The 15,152-nt window shown below is 38.3% G+C and overlaps 1 non-coding gene across 1 annotated transcript; it reads right to left on the reverse strand.

Annotated features, from left to right (window-relative positions):
• Window positions 1-108, reverse strand: LOC112761485 (small nucleolar RNA R71). The gene has a single exon (XR_003181879.1). It is a non-coding gene; the product is annotated as a small nucleolar RNA R71 (small nucleolar RNA).
• Window positions 109-15,152: the final 15,044 nt, after the last annotated feature.

A 15,152-nucleotide genomic window follows, 5' to 3' on the forward strand; every position in this document is an offset into this window, starting at 1 on the left:
AAGCTTAGAGCTGATGTTCAAACCTTCAGACAGAAAGAAGGTGAATCCCTCTATGAAGCCTGGGAAAGATACAAATAGTTGACCAAAAAGTGTCCCTCTGACATGCTTTCAGAATGGACCATCCTGGATATATTCTATGATGGTTTATCTGAGCTATCAAAGATGTCACTGGACACTTCTGCAGGTGGATCCATTCACCTAAAGAAAACGCCTGCAGAAGCTCAAGAACTCATTGACATGGTTGCTAATAACCAGTTCATGTACACTTCTGAAAGAAATCCTGTGAGTAATGGGACGCCTATGAAGAAGAGAGTTCTTGAAGTTGATACTCTGAATGCCATATTGGCTCAGAATAAATTATTGACTCAGCAAGTCAATATGATCTCTCAGAGTCTGCATGGAATGCAAGCTGCATCCAACAGTACTCAAGAGGCATCTTCTGAAGAAGAAGCTTATGATCCTGAAAACCCTGCAATAGCAGAGGTAAATTACTTAGGTGAACCTTATGGAAACACCTATAACTCATCATGGAGAAATCATCCAAATTTCTCATGGAAGGATCAAAAGCCTCAACAAGGCTTTAATAATGGTGGAAGAAACAGGTTTAACAATAATAAACCTTTTCCATCATCCACTCAGCAACAGACAGAGAACACTGAACAAAATGCTTCTAATTTAGCAAATATAGTCTCTGATCTATCCAAGGCCACTGTAAGTTTCATGAATGAAACAAGATCTTCCATTAGAAATCTGGAAGCACAAGTGGGCCAGCTGAGTAAAAGGATCACTGAAATCCCTCCCTGTACTCTCCCAAGCAATACGGAAGATAACCCAAAAGGAGAGTGCAAGGCCATTGACATAAGCAAAATGGCCGAACCCAATGAGGGAGAGGAGGACGTGAATCCCAAGGAGGAAGACCTCCTGGGACGTCCAGTGACCAATAAGGAGCTTTTCTCTGAGGAACCAAAGGACTCTGAGGCTCATCTAGAGACCATAGAGATTCCATTGAACCTCCTTATGCCCTTCATGAGCTCTGATGAGTATTCCTCTTCTAAAGAGAATGAGGATGTTAATGAAGAGCAAACTGCCAAGTTTCTTGGTGCAATCATGAAGCTGAATGCCAAATTATTTGGCATTGATACTTGGGAAGTTGAACCTCCCTTGTTTATCAATGAACTAAGTGATCTGGATCAACTGACATTGCCTCAGAAGAGACAGGATCCTGGAAAGTTCATAATATCCTGTACCATAGGCACCATGATCTTTAAGGCTCTGTGTGACCTTGGTTCAGGAATAAACCTCATGCCCCTCTCTGTAATAGAGAAACTGGGAATCTATGGGGTGCAAGCTGCTAGAATCTCATTAGAGATGGCAGACAACTCAAGAAAACAGGCTTATGGACAAGTAGAGGACATGTTAGTAAAGGTTGAAGGCCTTTACATCCCTGCTGATTTCATAGTCTTAGATACTGGAAAGGAAGACGATGAATCCATCATCCTAGGAAGACCTTTCCTAGCCACAGCAAGAGATGTGATTGATGTGGACAGAGGAGAATTGATCCTTCAATTGAATAAGGACCACCTTGTGTTTATAACTCAAGGATCTCTCTCTGCATCCATGGAGAGGAAGCAGAAAAAGCTTCTCTCAAAGCAGAGTCAAACAAAGCCCCCACAGTCAAACTCTAAGTTTGGTGTTGGGAGGCCACAACCAAACTCTAAGTTTGGTGTTGAACTCCCATATCCAAACTCTAAGTTTGGTGTTGGAGAGTCTCAACAAAGCTCTGCACATCTGTGAGGCTCCATGAGAGCCCACTGTCAAGCTATTGACATTAAAGAAGCGCTTGTTGGGAGGCAACCCAATTTTTATTTATCTAACTATATTTTCCTTAGTTATATGTCTTTGTAGGTTCATGATCATGTGGAGTCACAAAATAAACAAAAAAATCAAAAATGGAATAAAAAACAGCAGAAGAAAAATCACACCCTGGAGGAGCATCTGTCTGGCGTTCAGCGCCAGAACAGAGCATGGTTCTGGCGCTGAACGCCCAAAATGGGCAGCTTCTGGGTGCTGAACGCCAGAACAGGCATGGTTCTGGCGTTCAACGCCAGAAATGGCACACAAATGGGCGTTGAACGCCCAAAATGGACACCAGCCTGGCGCCGAACACCTCAGGATCTGTGGACCCCACAGGATCCACTCAGGATCTGTGGACCCCACAGGATCCCCTTCTACCTCTACTCACTTCTTCTCACCACTCTCTTTCACACAACCCCATCCACTCTTCCCCATAAACCTACCTCATAAACTCCACCTACCTTCAAAATTCAAAACCAATTTCCCACCCAAACCCACCCATATGGCCGAACCTTAATCCCCCCTCCCTTCCCTATATAAAGACCTCCATTCTTCATCAAATTCACACAACACATCCCTCTACACTCCTCTGGGCCGAAACCACATCTCCCTCTCCCTCTCCATATTTCTTCTTCTTCTTCTTCTATTCTTTTGTTTATTGCTCGAGGGCGAGCAATATTCTAAGTTTGGTGTGGTAAAAGCATAGCTTTTTTTGTTTTTCCATTACCATTGATGGCATCTAAGACCGGAGGATCCTCTAGAAGAGGGAAAGGGAAGATAAAAGCTTCCACATCCGAGTCATGGGAGATGGAAAGGTTCATCTCCAAAGCCCATCAAGACCACTTCTATGATGTTGTGGCCAAGAAGAAGGTGATCCCTGAGGTCCCTTTCAAACTCAAAAGAAATGAGTATCCGGAGATCCGACATGAAATTCAAAGAAGAGGTTGGGAAGTTCTAACAAATCCCATCCAACAAGTCGGCATCCTAATGGTTAAAGAGTTCTATGCCAATGCATGGATCACCAAGAACCATGATCAAAGTAAGAACCCGGATCCAAAGAACTATGTTACAATGGTTCGGGAGAAATACTTAGATTTTAGTCCCGAGAATGTGAGGTTGGCGTTTAACTTGCCCATGATGCAAGGAGATGAACGCCCCTACACAAGGAGAGTCAACTTTGATCAAAGGTTGGACCAAGTCCTTATGGACATATGTGTAGAAGGAGCTCAATGGAAGGTTGACTCCAAAGGCAAGCCGGTTCAACTAAGAAGATTGGACCTCAAGCCTGTAGCTAGAGGATGGTTGGAGATCATTCAATGCTTAATCATTCCCACTAGCAACCGGTCTGAAGTTCCTATAGACCGGGCCATCATGATCCATAGCATCATGATTGGAGAAGAGGTGGAAGTTCATGAGATTATACCTCAAGAACTCTACAAGGTGGCTGACAAGTCCTCCACTATGGCAAGGTTAGCATTTCCTCACCTCATCTGCCACCTATGCAATTCGGCTGGAATTGACATAGAGGGAGATATCCTCATTAAAGAGGACAAGCCCATCACTAAGAAGAAGATAGAGCAAGCAAGAGAGCCCATTCATGGAGCTCAAGAGGCGTATGAAGCTCATCACCATGAGATTCCGGAAATGCCTCAAATGCACTTTCCTCCACAAAACTATTGGGAGCAAATCAACACCTCCCTAGGAGAATTGAGTTCCAATATGGGACAACTAAGGGTGGAACATCAAGAGCACTCCATCATGCTTCATGAAATAAGAGAAGATCCAAAAGCAATGAGGGAGGAGCAACAAAGACAAGGAAGAGACATAGAAGAGCTCAAGGACATCATTGGTTCCTCAAGAAGGAAACGCCACCATCACTAAGGTGGATTCATTCCTTGTTCTTATTTCTTCTGTTTTTCATTTTCTATGTTATGTGCTATCTATGTTTGTGTCTTCATTACATGATCATTAGTAGTAGTAACTTTGTCTTAAAGATATGAATGTCCTATGAATCCATCACCTCTCTTAAATGAAAAATGTTTTAATTCAAAAGAACAAGAAGTACATGAGTTTCGAATTTATCCTTGAACTTAGCTTAATTATATTGATGTGGTGACAATGCTTCTTGTTTTCTGAATGTATGCTTGAACAGTGCATATATCTTTTGAAGTTGTTGTTTAAGAATGTTAAATATGTTGGCTCTTGAAAGAATGATGACTAGGAGGCATGTTATTTGATAATCTGAAAAATCATAAAAATGATTCTTGAAGCAAGAAAAAGCAGCAAAGAATAAAAGCTTGCAGAAAAAAAAAATAGGCGAAAAAATAATAGAAAGAAAAGCAAGCAGAAAAAGCCAAAAGCTCTTAAAACTAAGAGGCAAGAGCAAAAAGCCAATAACCCTTAAAAACAAAAGGCAAGGGCAATAAAAAGGATCCCAAGGCTTTGAGCATCAGTGGATAGGAGGGCCTAAAAGGAATAAAATTCTGGTCTAAGCGGCTAAACCAAGCTGTCCCTAACCATGTGCTTGTGGAGTGAAGGTGTCAAGTGAAAACTTGAGACTGAGCGGTTAAAGTCAAGGTCCAAAGCAAAAAAAAAAAGAGTGTGCTTAAGAACCCTGGACACCTCTAATTGGGGACTTTAGCAAAGCTGAGTCACAATCTGAAAAGGTTCACCCAATTATGTGTCTGTGGCATTTATGTATCCGGTGGTAATACTGGAAAACAAAGTGCTTAGGGCCACGGCCAAGACTCATAAGGAAGCTGTGTTCAAGAATCATCATACTGAACTAGGAGAGTTAATAACACTATTCGAAATCTGAAGTTCCTATAGATGCCAATCATTCTGAACCTTAATGGATAAAGTGAGACGCCAAAACTATTCAAGAGGCAAAAAGCTATAAGTCCCGCTCATATGATTGAAGCTCTGTTTCATTGATAGTTTGGAATTTATAGTATATTCTCTTCTTTTTAATCCTATTTGATTTTCAGTTGCTTGGGGACAAGCAACAATTTAAGTTTGGTGTTGTGATGAGCGGATAATTTATACGCTTTTTGACATTGTTTTTAGTATGTTTTTAGTAGGATCTAGTTACTTTTAGGGATGTTTTCATTAGTTTTTATGTTAAATTCACATTTCTGGACTTTACTATGAGTTTGTGTGTTTTTCTGTGATTTCAGGTATTTTCTGGCTGAAATTAAGGGACTTGAGCAAAAATCTGATTCAGAGGTTGAAGAAGGACTGCTGATGTTGTCGGATTCTGACCTCCCTGCACTCAAAGTGGATTTTCTGGAGCTACAGAACTTGAAATGGCGCGCTTCCAATTGCGTTGGAAAGTAGACATCCAGGGCTTTCCAGAAATATATAATAGTCTATACTTTGACCAAGAATAGACGACATAAACTGGCGTTCAACGCCAGTTTTCTACCCAAATCTGGCGTCCAGCGCCAGAAAAGGAGCCAAAACCAGAGTTGAACGCCCAAACTGGCACAAAAGCCGGTGTTCAACTCCAAGAAGGACCTCTACACGTGCAACACTCAGGCTCAGCCTAAACACACACAAAGTGGGCCGAGGAAGTGGATTTATACATCAATTACTTACTCATGTAAACCCTAGTAGCTAGTTTATTATAAATAGGACCTTTTACTATTGTATTAGGCATCTTTTGATCACCTTAGGATCTTAGGAACATCTGGGAACGCATAGTTCTTAGACCATGGGGGCTGGCCTCTCGGCCATGCCTGGACCTTTCAATTATGTATTTTCAACGGTAGAGTTTCTACACTCCATAGATTAAGGTGTGGAGCTCTGCTGTTCCTCAACGATTAATGCAAAGTACTACTGTTTTCCATTCAATTCATCTTATTTCGCTTCTAAGATATCCATTTGCACCCAAGAACGTGATGAAGGTGATGATTATGTGTGACGCTCATCATCCTTCTCCCTTATGAACGCGTGCCTGACAAACACTTCTGTTCTACATGAAATAAGCTAGAATGAATATCTCTTAGATCTCCTAACCGAAATCTTCGTGGCGTAAGCTAGAATGATGGCGGCATTCAAGAGAATCCGGAAGGTCTAAACCTTGTCTGTGGTATTCCGAGTAGGATTCGATGAATGAATGACTGTGACGAGATCCAAACTCGCGATTGCAGGGCGTTAGTGACAGACGCAAAAGGATAGTAAATCCTATTCCAACATGATCGAGAACTGACAGATGAATAGCCGTGCCGTGACAGGGTGCGTGAGCATATTATTCACTGAGAGGATAAGATAAAGCCATTGGCAAGGGTGATGCCTCCAGACGATTAGCTGTGCCGTGACAGGGCATTGGATCATTTTCCCAAGAGATGACCGAAAGTAGCCATTGACAGTGGTGATGTATCACATAAAGCCAACCATGGAAAGGAGTGAGACTGATTGGATGAAGATAGCAGGAAAGCAGAGGTTCAGAGGAACGAAAAGCATCTCCATTCGCTTATCTGAAATTCCTACCAATGATTTACATAAGTATCTCTATCCCTATTCTATTATTTATTATTCGAAAACTCCATGACTATTTTATATCCGCCTGACTGAGATTTGCAAGGTGACCATAGCTTGCTTCATACCAACAATCTCCGTAGGATTCGACCCTTACTCACGTAAGGTATTACTTGGACGACCCAGTGCACTTGCTGGTTAGTTGTATCGAAGTTGTGACAAATTATGAATGTGTAATCACGATTACGCGTACCAAGTTGCTCACGTGCTAGGAATAGTTTGAGCCTGGACATCACAATTTCGTGCACCACTCTCACAGGCATTATAAAGAGATTCATTATCCTCTTGTTTAAAGCCTTGGATGTCCAGCCTTAGTTGTGTCATCCTTTTTAGAGGGAAATATTGATTCAGGAATTTGTCTGATAACTATTTCCATGTTCTTCTACTTGCTGTGGGTTGGTTATTTAACCACCTCTTAGCTTGATCTTTTACAGCAAATGGGAACAGTAATAATTTGTAGACATCCTGATCTACTTCTTTATCACGTACTATGTCAGCAATTTGAAAGAACTGTGCCAGAAACTCAGTAGGTTCTTCTTGTGGAAGACCAGAATACTGGCAATTTTGCTGCACCATGACAATGAGCTAAGGGTTTAGCTCAAAATTGCTGGCTCTGATGCGGGGTATACAGATACTACTCCCATATGAGGCAGTAGTGGGGTTAGCATATGACCCCAGAGTCCTTCTGGACTGTTCATTTCCACTTAGGACCATGATGGAGAAAGGGAGATGATGTGGATTGTAAATAAAAATTTTATTCTTTTTTTATACCAAAATTAAAAGAAAATAAAATAAAATAAAATAAATGAAAAATCGAATAGAAGCTAAAAAATTAAAAGAAAATTGAAAACTAAAATAATTAATTAATTAAAAAGATTTGAAAAAATGTGGGTGAGGATTTTCAAAAAATAAAGAGAGAGAAATTGGTTAGGAAGTTTTGAAAAAGATATGTCTTAAAATTAAAGATACTTGTAAGAAAATAGATAAAAGAAAAGATTTGAAAAAGATATGATTTTAAAATTTTAAAGATTAGAAAAGATAAGATAAGTTAGGTAAGAGAAGATAAGGAATTTTAAGAGAAGATAAGTTTTTAATTTAAAAAGTTTTGAAATTTAAATTTTAAATTTGAAAATTAAATTTTTGAATTTTGAAAAAGTCAACAATATAAGATAAAGATTTGAAAAAGATTTAAAATTTGAAAAAGTTTGACTTTTTAAAATTTTAAATTTAAATTTTAAAATTTGAATTTTGAATTTTGGAATTTAATTGAAATTTGAAAATTGAATTTGAAATAAGATAAGATAAGATTTTGAAAAAGATATGATTTTTGAAAAAGATTTGAATTCTGAAATTTAAAAGTAAGATATGATAAGATAAAAATTTTAAAATAAAAATCTGAATTTGTTTTTAATGTAAATTTCGAAAATTCAATTAAAATAAAGAGAAAAGATATTTTTTTTATTTTTTTGAATTTAATGAGGAAAGAGAAAAACAATAAAATGACACCAAACTTAGAATTTTTAGATCAAACCAAAGAAAACAAACAAGAAAACTTTGAATGTCAAGATGAACACCAAGAACACTTTGAAGATCATGATGAACACCAAGAAAAAATTTTGGAAATCTCTAAGAAAATAAAAACACAAAGGACACTAAACTTCAAAATTTTTATACTTTGGACACTAATAATTCAAAAATGCACAAGAAAAACAGGGAAAGACACAAAACAAGAAAAACTAAAGATCAAACAAGGAAAATTATCAAGAACAATTTGAAGATCAAGAAAGAACTAAGAACATGTAATTAAAAAATATGAACCGTCAAGTGCACAGAAACGGCGCCAAAAACTTGGTGCACGGAATTGTGATCACACTTTTCACAACTCCGCACAACTAACCAGCAAGTGCACTGGGTCGTCCAAGTAATACCTTACGTGAGTAAGGGTCGATCCCATGGAGATTGTCGGCTTGAAGCAAGCTATGGTTATCTTTTAAATCTTAGTCAGGAGATTAATGATAAAAATGATTTGTTATGAAAAGTAAATAACATGAATTAAATGGTACTTGTGATTCAGTAATGAGGAATAGGTTGAGGTTCCGGAGATGCTCTGTCATCTGAATCTCTGCTTTCCTATTGTCTTCTTCTCCAAACACGCATGGCTTCCTTCAATGGCAAGCTGTATGATCCTCTCGGATGAAAAATACTAGGCACAGTTTCTGCACGGCTAATCAACGGTCAGATTGCTCGTCTCGGATGAAAAATACCAGGTATAGCTACCGCACGGCTAATCATCTGTCGGTTTTCACTAGTGTCAGAATAGGATCTCTCTATCCTCTTGCACACTGTCACTGCGCCCAACATTTGTGAGTTTGAAGCTCATCACAGTCATCCCTTCCCAGATCCTACTCGAAATACCACAGACAAGGTTTAGACTTTTCGGATCCCAAGAGTGCTGCCAATTGGTTCTAGCCTTTACCACGAAGATTCTAATCTCACGGACTCGGTCCGTGGATCAGAGACCCAAGAGATACGCACTCAAGCTATCGCCCAATGACTACGTTGAGCTCAGATAGAACGGGAGTGGTTGCCAGGCATGCGTTCATAAATGTGAGAATAATGATGAGTGTCACGGATCATCATCTTCTCCAGATTGAAGTACGAGTGAGTATCTTAGAATAGAATCAAGCGTGATTGAATAGAAAACAATAGTAATTACATTAATCCATTGAAACAAAGCAGAGCTCCTCACCCCCACCTATGGGGTTTAGAGACTCATGTCGTAGAAGATACAATATGAAATAAAAATGTCATGAGTTCCTAAATGAATCTCTAAAAGTAGTTTTTATACTAAACTAGTAATTTAGGTTTACTGAAAATGAGTAACTAAGTGCAGATTGTAACGACCCAATTTTCAGTACGCCTAGGATATACCAGAAACTGAGTGCTACCAATTTGTCATCCTAATTATTATCTATTATTTATTATATGAGCCTGATTCATTGTTAGAAGCGTAGTTAGTTAGCGAGGTACTTTTTTTTTTGAAAACGTTTGAATTAATAAACAGAATCATTTATAATCAATTCACAAATAATAACAGATGAAACAGTTATAAACAACCACACATAAATACATCACAAGTAGTTGACAACATTCGGTGATTCAGCCTTTATTAGAATATAGACTGTTAGTTAGAACACCCCTAGATATATCTAGATAACAACTATATACATATACATACATACAACATCCCAGGTCCTGACCTGTTCAAGAGGTCCCTAAGCTGGCACCTAGGCTAGCCTAGACTCTATACTCACCTAGTCCCTCTAAACTACTAAAGCAAGGGAAAGTACGTTCTAAGTCTTCATAACTCAAGTCAGGTGGAACGTCATCAAAAGATAGAACATCATCTGCTACTCCTTTGCACGATCAGACATTGCCATATAACGTCTCTCTGGTACCTCATCAAGTAGCCACACAACACGAGTCTCGTACACATGATTTAGGCTAAAGTGCGCATACGAACGGGGTGCAGACGTTGGCTGGTCTCACAGTATATACATATAAACAGAAACGGAGTTCACTCTAGACTCAGAAGACTACCTAGAGCGGAATCCTTTTTTGTGTACGATCATCAATGAATTACGGAAGGGAATTCATGCTTCCATCTGAAGGGGTAAGGGAGAGAGAAGGGGTAAGAACTTGGGAGTTCTTAGTAGGGTCGGGGTTATTAGTTAAGTTCATTAATTCTGTGTTGTTTACCAGACAAATAGCAGAATATATGAAACAGTAAATAGAAGATACATATAAAAAGAGGAAATATAGAAAATAGAAAACAGAACACAAACAGAAAAATACAAGAAAATACAACATAGACACAGAGAATAGAATACAAACAAGGAAAGCATACATTCATACAACAATCATAACAGAGGAAAATGCACAGCCAAGTATGATGCATGTCTAGCCCTAGTGCAGGTAATGAGCTCATCTGTCGGTTACTAACCCGCTCCCGACGTTATCTAGCAACCTCTGTCTGGATAAGGCTTTCCTATTGGCTATACCCCTGTGTACAGGAAATAACCCCTCTGCCACCACAGGGTCCACTACACGCAGGAAATAACACATCTGCCACTGCAGGGATGTACGCCGACACACCTTCTGTATACAGGAAATAACCCCTCTACCACTACAGAAATGGAACAGGTGGTCACGGTACTTCTGTAGCAGGAAATAACCCCTCTGCCTTACAAAAATAAAATATGGATCTGTACCGCAGGATAGCGTTCTCAGTGGTCGCACCACTATCTATCTGACTGCCTTCACGCAGTAGATCATCATACAAGTATATCCGGCATTGGCTTAGCGCAACAAATGAATAAACACATCACTTCGGCCTACAGAAATAGCACTCTCGTAAGTGAACTTCGGCTTACAGAAATAGTGCCCCTGTAAGTGAACTTTGGCTTACAGATATCACAACTCTCTGTAGGTGAACTTCGGCCTACAGGAGCAACACCCTGAGATACACAATTGATATTCACTGCAGGTGAACTTGGGCCTACAGGACCTCTAGGGCCAATGGAAAAGCAGTCGATGAACATCCAACAGAACATCATGCTACAAGGCTTAACTCTTTATTCTTATACTCTTCTCTTTATATCTCTTTACTCTGTTCTGGTTTTTCTTTTCTCTGTATCTCTTTACTCTGTTTTAATTACTCTGTTATCTGTATCCCTTTTCTCTTCTCTGATTACTCTTTTCATCTGTATCTATATTATTCTTTTTCTCTTTATCTCTTTACTTTACTCTGGTTACTCTATTTTCTGTGTTTCTCTACTCTACTCTGATTTCTCTGTTTAACGTATGTATTTAAAGCTTATGTAAATTTCGGTATGAATAGTTAGTCTGTCCCAAGTATAGGTTCATTAAGTCTATATTGAAACAGTTTAACTTTTCATATAATACCTAACCCTAGTCGCAACTCAAGGACTAACTATGTTGCCCTAGTTCATTCACTAATTTCTGCCTGTTTTCTGTCATTAAAACTTTACAGACTTTTCTTTGTGTTTTTATCTTTTCTTTAACTTTTTATCTCTCCTTTATCTTTGCCTCACTATCATGTTATTACCACTCCCTAGGTGTTTTTTGAAGGTAATTATGAGATTCTACACTTAAAGTTGTCTTTCTAAAGCTTTCACAGAAAACTGCCTTTTCCGCTTTATTTCATTATTTTTATTAAAATATTATTTTTAATTAAATATTATTATTTAATATTTTATTATTATTTATTATTTTATCATTAATTTTCGAAAATTAACTTACCTTTTACTTTTAACCTTTAAAATTCACTTTTTACCACCCGTAACTTTTTATATTTCAACTTTAACCACCCTAACTTTCAGAAATTACCAAATAACCCCTCAAACACCAAAATAATTACTTCCTTGCCCTTTTAAAGATCTAAAACCTGTTCTTCATTGTTCTTCATCACACTCAAAGTGTTCTTCGTAAATTCTTCAGATTTTTTCTCTGTTTTTACCCGTTTTTCAGTCTTTTCAGCAACCGATTTTTACCAAAATTCAAAATAAATTCCCATCCACTAAAACTCCATCTTTTCTACATGATTTTAACACAAATTGAACCCCAATTTAAGGGTTAGGGTTTCGTTTTCCAGCAGCCACAAGAACACAAGTTCATAGCTTGAATTTCATCAAATTTCATCAAAATTTCACCAAATTTTCAACAAGAATCACTCATATAAACAATCAATTTCAAGCACAACCAAACCATATCATAATTACACAACTCAAACACAATCAATCAAGATTAAATTCGTCAAACCCTACCTGGTTTTGCTGCTCCTAATTTAGTTAGACTTTCAGGTGGTCCTATAGCACTTTTTCCTCCTAAATCACATAAAAGACAACTTTAAATCCACAAACTCTCAACTGACCAAATCTCTCTCAGAACGTTAGGAAGAGATATCTCACCTTAGACTTTCTGGAAATTAACGTTTCTTGGCCCTCAAGTCAAGTTAAGCATGATTCCTAAGGAAGAACATCAAGAAAACACATGTTTTGCATGGTTTTCCTTGAAAACCGAATTGAAAGGGGAAAAGAACAGCCATCTCACCTTATTTCCAGCCTTGATAAGTTACATGATTATGTAGAGGAAGAAGAGAGGATCATTTTGGTGAAATCAGAGTTTTCATTTGAGTTTTGGTTCAGAAGAAATCAAGCTTTGAAGATTAAGTGTTCATGAAGTTTTCTCTCTTTTCTCTCCTTTCAATTTCGGCCAAAATGATGAAATGAGACAGCCTTGGAGGTCTTGTGGGTGTAAGGTGAGTTGTGATTGGTTGGCTTGGAGGCGGATTAAAATAATATTAAAATATCTCTGGTGTATAACTACTAAAACTAGGTGTATCGAAACACTCGTAAAAACATCTCTAAAAATTATTTTCTGAGCTACTAGCATAAATGACACTAGTAACATATTTATTATGAGAATAGAACATGTATAATGAGGCCTTAGCATTGCTAAATTCATCAGAGAGTGCTGGTGCTAAGCTACACCAGTAAACCGTAAACCCGGTTAAACCGATTTTCTGTTTTTAACTAAAACAGACCAGGTAACCTTATAATATCATTCAAGCATCTTCTAATACAAATATAATGATAATATTATACTATTATCTCTCTTCTCTCATGAGTTGAGTCTGGTTCGTCAAACTGAGACTACTTACGAAAAATCGAATCAAAACTCCTAACCGATACAGTTCAAAAACTAGGTTCTTCGTGACCGCGTTGCCGAGCTTGCCTCGGAAAAGGTTCTATCTTAAAGATAACATAATGACAATGAGTATCGAGATACTTGTTGATATAGAAGAGGTGTTCTCTTTACTGATCTTCCGGAGAAATCCGTGCCTTTAGAAAAGATCTCGCGTACTCGAAAATCAGGGCTGTTACATAGATAGTGCAGAAATCCACTTCCGAGGCCCACTTGGTGAGTGTTTGGGCTAAGCTTTCAAGCTTCCACGTGCATATGCCTCAAATTGGAGTTAAACGCCACCCTGGGTGCCAAAATGGGCGTTTAACGCCAAGAAGTGTGCCAGTTCTGGCGTTTTACGCCAGAAAGTTTCTGGCTGGCGTTTAATGCCAGTTTGGGCTATCAAATCTAGAGCAAAGTATAAACTATTATATATTGATGGAAAGCCCAAGATGTCTACTTTCCAACGCAATTGAGAGCGCGCAAATTGGGCTTCTGTAGCTCCAGAAAATCTACTTTGAGTGTAGGAGGGTCAGAATCCAACAGCATCTGCAGTCCTTTCTCAGCCTCAATTTCAACAAGAAAATACCTGAAATTTCAGAAAAATACACAAACTCATAGTAAAGTCCAGAAATGTGATTTTTGCATAAAAACTAATGAAAAGTAATTAAAATATACTAAAAACTATGTAAAAACAATGCCAAAAAGGGTATAAATTATCCGCTCATCAACGTGTATATCACGCGCACGCGTGGATAGGCCAACGTTGGAGGGAACATTACCAGTCCAACGCTGAGGCCAACGTTCTTATAAAAGCTTTCAAAACTGGAATTGCGATTTTTTGCATATTATGACCCCAAGGGCGCCAATGCGCACGGCACGCGTACGCGTGGGTAGAAGAACGTTGGCACTCCAACGTTGAGTCAAACGCCAATGACAGCAAGCAGAACTGAATTTTCAAAGAGGCGTTTGATTCAACGTTGGTCCTCAAACGTGGACTCCAACGTGAGCATCAGAACTTTGCAATTCAAACAGATCTCTTCTCAACAGCAAGGGAAACCAATTGGAGCAACTTCAACCCAATTCAATCAAGGCCAAAAGCCCAATTCAGAGACTGAAGATGAATGGAAGAAAGTGAATAAATAGCTTAGAATTTAAGATAGTAAGAAGACTTTTAGCTGGCAGAGAGAGATGCTGACATTCTGCTAATTTTAATTTTCGGCAATTCTTTCAATTCTGCAATGTATCTTTCAATTCCATTTCACATTCTGAGAGCTATGAACAACTAAACCCCTTTCATTGGGTTAGGGAACTTTGTGTAATTCAATGGATCAATATTAGTTTTCATTTTTCTTCTTCTTTCTTTTCTTTTGATTTTGCTAGAAAGCTTTTGTTCTTCATCCTATTGGATAGTTATCTTGGGAAAGAAACTATTCATAATTGGATCTCCTTTGAACCTTAGAAGAGGAATGAGGAGATCATGCTAGAATTGCTTTCTCACATTGGATTAGATTGGGGTTTGGATGGATATAGTGACATGTAATCCTACCAATACTTTGATCTATAAATTTGTGTGGTAGAATCAGTGACCGATCTTCATCTCTTTCCATGAGCACTTAAATCATGGAATTGGGCAATTGTTCATGCTTAGAGAGATTAGATTGCCAAGGAATTGGGATCTAATCACCTAAGATTGCCAAGAAGTTCAATGAATGCATTGATTAAGGAAGAGATGAAAATGAACTTGATCCGGAGAATTATCACATCTCCTGACCCCAATGAATCCCGTACTCTGATCTTACCCATTCTCATTATATTCTACTCTTTAATTTCATGCTTAATCCCCATTCCCATTTAATTTCATGCAATTTAAGCTTCTATTATTTAATTTATCGCACTTTAATTTTTGTCATTTAATTTCTTGCAATTTAAGTTTCCCGCCAAATTTACATTCTGCAATCTCAACCCAATTTTGATTTCGCTCAACTAGCACA

Source organism: Arachis hypogaea, chromosome 16, assembly GCF_003086295.3.
Source record: "Arachis hypogaea cultivar Tifrunner chromosome 16, arahy.Tifrunner.gnm2.J5K5, whole genome shotgun sequence".
Classification (NCBI taxonomy): Eukaryota; Viridiplantae; Streptophyta; class Magnoliopsida; order Fabales; family Fabaceae; genus Arachis; species Arachis hypogaea.